Here is a 6000-nt window from a genome sequence, read left to right as displayed (position 1 = left end):
TATTACAGGGATTGCAATACACTTGTCAGACAGGTTAAACCATGGCCTATACCCTGGTAAAATACTTTGTCTTAAATTTGGGCAGAGTTGGGTGTTCATATGCATTTGGTACATATTCAGGGTTTAGAAAACATTTGAAAAGTGCACATGAAGAAAAGTTTGTAAATAGTTTTTATAAAAACTTTGTTCATGACAGTCATTGTTCAGTAATCAACTTTGAAAAAGAGTCCAGTACAAACTTGACAAGTGAATTTTCTGTTTCTAATCGGAAGACAGTGGATATGTGTACATCTGTTGTTGCGCAACTGCAACAAGAAGATTGCTTTGACCAAACTGAAAACCCTGACACTTTTTTAAATTCTGAAACTAAACAGACCAATTATTTCACTCAAAAGTGGGGAACTGTAGAGCCAGGGGAAAAAATACTTGGAGTAAGATTTGATGACCGACATAACAAAACCACTGGAACCTATGACCAGATTCTAGTTACAGACAAATATGTGTGTTCCAATTCTCAAAAAATACAATTCAGTCACGTTACAAACTCAGAGAAGGTTTTCATTATGATTTGAATGATCGATCTTACTGCAGGAGTCATGTTCTTTTTTTCCCAGGGAAAACATATGCATTACAAATTCAACTTTATTATCATGATTTTGAAACTGCAAATCCACTAGGAGCTAAACAAGGGATACACAAATTGTGCTGCATTAATTTAGTTTGAGAAATGTGCCTCCAAAATTTAATTCAGTTCAAATGAATATTCATTTGGTTGCACTTTTTCACACATTAAAACATATGGGTTTAATTCTATACTAGAGACAGTATAGAAATTACTTTAAAATGCTAGAAACTGATGGAATTAAGGTTCCCTATTTTGATGCCTTAATTCATGGAACAGTTGTATAGGTGACTGGAGACAATCTTGCGCTTCATGGTTTATTTGGTTTTGTAGATTCTTTTAGTGCAAAATACTGTTGTAGGTTCTGTCTCACTGAGAGGGAAAAGTTTCAAACTGTGTTCTATGAAGATGTTCCAGGTGTAGTTTTGCGAACTAAAGACTTACATCTAGACCACTGTAAACAGGTGCTGGAAAATCCAACATTGACATTTGCATTTGGTGTGAAACAAACTTGCTTGTTAAACTCCTTGCAGTATTTCCATAAAAGTGAAAACTTTGCAGCAGATATAATGCATAATATTCTTGAAGGCGTTGCACAATATGAGCTAAAATTGGTATTTAAGTATCGCCTGGAAAACTTTGTTTCTCCTCAAAAACAGCATGACAGAATTCAAAGTTACAATTATGGCTACTTGGAAAGAAACAAATTATCCATCGGGAGTTAAATTAGATGACAGATGTAATGATTTAGGCACAAATGCTATTCAATCTTGGTGTTTACTGCGCAATGCTCCTCTTATTTTTGGCGATCTTGTAGAAAGAAATGATAAATACTGGCAACTGCTACTGTTGTTGATACAAATTGTAAATATTATGTTCTGTCCGATCTTAACAGGAGGTATTAAGGTTTCTTTGAAGCACCTGATTGCAGAACATCATAGATTGTTTACAGTGTTGTTTCCTGTTAGAAATTTGTTGCCAAAACATAATTTCATCATTCATTACCCAAAATGCATTAGAAAAATTGGACCATTAATGCACATGTGGTGAAGAACAAATTAAGAATTGTAAAAACATTATAAAAACATGTTAAGATGCATCAGGCTCATATTGCATACCAGTGGGAAACTTATAAGTTCCACAGATTTGAATTTGGCAAAGGTAAGACAAAACTTTTACGTGAAGTGAAAGGGTGTGCCGTCATTGCCCAGAAATTGAATGTTGGCATTCATACAGATGTATTTACAGTTAACTGGGTGAAGTGCTATGGAACTGAATATCGCTAGGATTTACTAGTTTGTGGTAAAGTAAGCTTTGAGATGCCAGTATTTTACCAAATAATTTCTAAAACTTACTACTTACTTACTACTTACTTACTACTGTTCTTGAAACCACTTTTTTTTGATGAACAGGTTAATGATTTTAGAGTTGGTAAAAAAAATACAGAAACCTATTTTGTATTTCATGTCAAAGATCTCAAGTATTACAGGCCATTTGATATGCAAGTGTCATATGGCATGGACAGATTTGATGACTTTGTTGTGCCATACTGTTATTTATTGTAACAGAAAAAAATTAAATGGCAGGATGTATTGATGAATATTTCTGTACTGCTATAGTGAACATGGGCCCAGGATTTATTTTAAATTGACTCTGTAGAGTGATAAATCTGCATTTAAAAATTGGATAATATAAGAACTACTCCAGAAGCGACACTTTTTTTTTTTGCACTATAAGCCTGCTGTGGACAGTCATTTCTCAATTCTACAATAAAACATGGGCCACTATTAAATCATTATAAAATACTTCTCCAAGTCAAGTTACCATTTGCAGATATACTTTATACAGTGGTATATACCTCTGTGTCTTCTGGTTTAAACTTCAACTAGTTGAGTTAATTAATTGAACTCTCTCCACCTGTTTAAGAGCTGAAAGCAATTGAATACACCAATTATTAGTTCACTTAAGTAATTTGGCACTCAAGTGGAATAAAACTAGAAGAGATAGGGGTTCCTCAGGATCTGGGTTGAGAACCACTGCTTTTGTAGCATTGCCCTATTTAAAATAGACACTTGAGATAGGATGACCATGGCTGTAAAATCCTGGGGACGCTTTGAGACAGTACAGAGTTTAAAAGTTGCCCTTAAACTGAAATAAATTAACGCATATGTAAAGCATTAACACCTTTGCTCAGATTGATGTTGGTGGTTATATTGAAACATACTGTTGACCTTTTGGAATGTGGTCACCATAACAAGGACAGTCCTTCAAAGAACTGAATAGATGACAGTGATGTTACTATGTCTGGGCTGTAGAGTGGCTGAGTGGAGATGGGCTATCCAAACTGCAGCTTCACTTGTTTTCCATAGGCTGGATGGACTTTTTTTCTAATTGTAATTAAATATTGGCTGTATTCACACAAGTCCATAAAAATGGAAGGATATTCAGTCAAAACTGAATGTGATCAAAAGTTTAATGTACAAACATAAGATGACAAAAGATTTTGAGAAGACATGTCACTTTTGGAGCATTCCTCATACTTGTCATTGCTTTGGTCCAAAATGTTTATTTGTATATATGTATATATATATATATATATATATATATATATATATATATATATATATATATATATATATATATATATAATATATATATATATATATATATTATAATAGTCTATATATATATATTATATATATATATATACCGAAAGATGATTATATATCAGTGGAAACTGTTGTTAAAATAGTACAAATCCTGATCTTATTTTGCTCAGTTATATGCCTAATTTGTTATGCATCATTGTGTCCATAATAAAGTGATTTGCTTGATCTACCTTTTTTAAGTGTTTTAATTTGAGCTGTAATGGTGTAGGATGTGTCACGTTTGCAATGGAGGTGAGTGTTTCTCAAAGGCTGGCATCAATACAGTGCCTAATCATTATTAACACTGGTGGATTTGCTGTGTATGTTTGTGTATAATCCAAACTAATTTATGAACTACTTATTTTCACATTTGTGAAATTCATATTGTAGAAATATTAATACATTTCAGAACATGTTTTATGTCTTTAAGATTACGTGTTATGTTGTTTTTAGCAATAATGAAATACAATAGTTTCAGGTCTCCTGGTGCCAATTTAATTTCTTTAAAAAAATATTTACATTGATAGTTGAGTAGGCCTACTGTATATGATACAAATAGTTTAAAACAATTACAAAAAAAAGAGCCATGTCCTCGTTTCATTTTACCTTTCTTTAAAAAATATGTAAATAAGCTGCCTAGAGGCATCGCTTTTTAATTTGGTGAGCCCTTTTTATTTCTGTGTAAATGTACTATAGAAGAAGTATGTTTTATCCTGCAAAGTTTAAGAAAAAAATAGAGACAGTGGAGTACTCCTGTTTAAGATTAATGCTATCTATTGCATAGGTGTGATAGCGCTATAAGTATTTTACTTTATCACAGCTATTAGTTTAATAGAAGAAAAACAACACATTGATAAAAACATGTTTGCCCTTAAACAAATCAATTATACATTTTTCAGTACCAATCAATGATAATGAGAAAGTGTCTCCTGACGATCTGAAAACTTCTCTGCACATTTTACACAGGCTAATGCTTATGCTTTATTAAGACAGATTAAATAGTATTCCTTTCATAAGTAAAGAAATGACAACATTTCATTTGATCAGAAAATACTGCCTATACTGTTGACTCAAAAAACAAAACCTCCAGCCTAGCAGCAAAGACATTGGCCTTGGTAAAATGCATTGTTATCTATTATTTAGATTATCAGAAGATGCTTTCTCATGATCTTTGGTGTGTACTGAAAAATGGAATAGGCAGGACATTTCATCATGCAATTGATACATTTGTAACAGATTAGTTTCCGTTTTAAGTGATGCCCGTTGGCTTGCAACATGTTAAAGGGGGTAAGGGAGGAAACTTAAAGGGTTTGCCTACGTGGATTATTATTTACCAGGCTTAATAACTACCTCAGAAGGGAATTCCTGTTCCTGCAATCAGGGCAGCGTCTAAACAAAACTCCCAAAAGCTGGTTAGTGGGCTTCATTTATTACACACAGTCAAAAGATAGGATATGTAACACATGTCATCACCTTTAATAGTACAAGTTTAGAAAGGCACACTAATTATCCAAGCAGGAACTGCAATAGAAAAAAATATACAGAACAAATACCATGCCATATAAAATGGTAAGAAATGAAATATTTTGAAAAAAAAAATAGATTCTATGAAGTAACCATTTAATACATAGAAATATTGAGATATGTAATGTTTTCATACAGGAAGGGTCTGGTTTGCAGATTGGACACTGGAGGATAGCATAGAGATGGAGAGTAGAGATAGAGCCAGATGGAAAGAGGAAATCAGAGAGAGAAGATGCAGTTTCTTAGTCAGAAAAGGGACTAGATTTCCAGCAGTAATCAACAATAAAATAGAATCTCGGATCTTACTGAATTGCTACAGTGTAATGCAATAACGATACTAGTTGTATTGAAATGACATTACAAAGACAATAATATCATTTATGCATCAAAAAAAAAAAAAAAAAAAAAAAAAATGATAGTGAAATATTCCACTCTGAATATCACAATTAGTCTCTGCTTTCACTTTAAATATGATTAGATCAAACACTGCCAAAGTGAAAATAAAAACCCTAGCGAAACATTAATTAAGCACAATCTTTCAAGACCTCAGAGGTCTCTTCATGTGAAAGTATTCAGCACTATAATATTCTGCAGAAGGTAGTCGAGAATTCTAGAGAAAGATTGCATATGGGCTGCTAAGCAACATAAAAGTTCCTAATTCGGTCACGGGGGGGGGGGGGTTGTAGTGGCGGTTCCACATCAGAACATATTTAGGGCATATTCGTGGATATTCATGACAAGTTTCATGTTTTTAACTAAAGACTAATGCAAGGTTTGGCCATATCCTTGTCTTAGTCGTCCCGCTACAAGCAGTCTCCTCTCAACTGGTCAGTGTCCTCTCTTCCATGTCTTCCTATGAATGCGGGGGGAACGGCCCTTTGGTTTTTGAAATGTGACTGGATAATCAACCTTCAGACTGGGTTGCTGCAGAGCAAATTGTGTTAGATTTTTGGCTGGTCGTGTTTGTGAATGAGTTTACGTAGGGAGGCGGAGCGCTGTTTCCATGACGATGACGTCAGTACTAGAGTCGGGTAACTAAAGGTCAAACTAAAGACAAGGAGACGGAAGGAAACAGAACGACAATGGCGAAGAGGGGCTGGGATGTTAAAAATAAACAAAATTAAAAAAAGCGCTCAACTATATCAGTGGAATATGCATTTATATGGAAGAACAAGGATGTACGTGGTGGTGTCGGGTAAGGATTGA

The 6000-nt window shown here is 33.9% G+C and overlaps 1 pseudogene; it reads left to right on the top strand.

Moving 5' to 3' along the window:
• Nucleotides 1-5970: 5970 nt before the first annotated feature.
• LOC121309646 overlaps nucleotides 5971-6000 on the top strand; it is a 53008-nt pseudogene continuing 52978 nt past the window's right edge.

This window comes from Polyodon spathula, chromosome 3 (genome assembly GCF_017654505.1).
Source record: "Polyodon spathula isolate WHYD16114869_AA chromosome 3, ASM1765450v1, whole genome shotgun sequence".
Lineage (NCBI taxonomy): Eukaryota > Metazoa > Chordata > Actinopteri > Acipenseriformes > Polyodontidae > Polyodon > Polyodon spathula.
The sequence above is the reverse complement of the archived record's forward strand: the minus strand, read 5'-3'. Positions and strand labels throughout refer to the sequence as shown.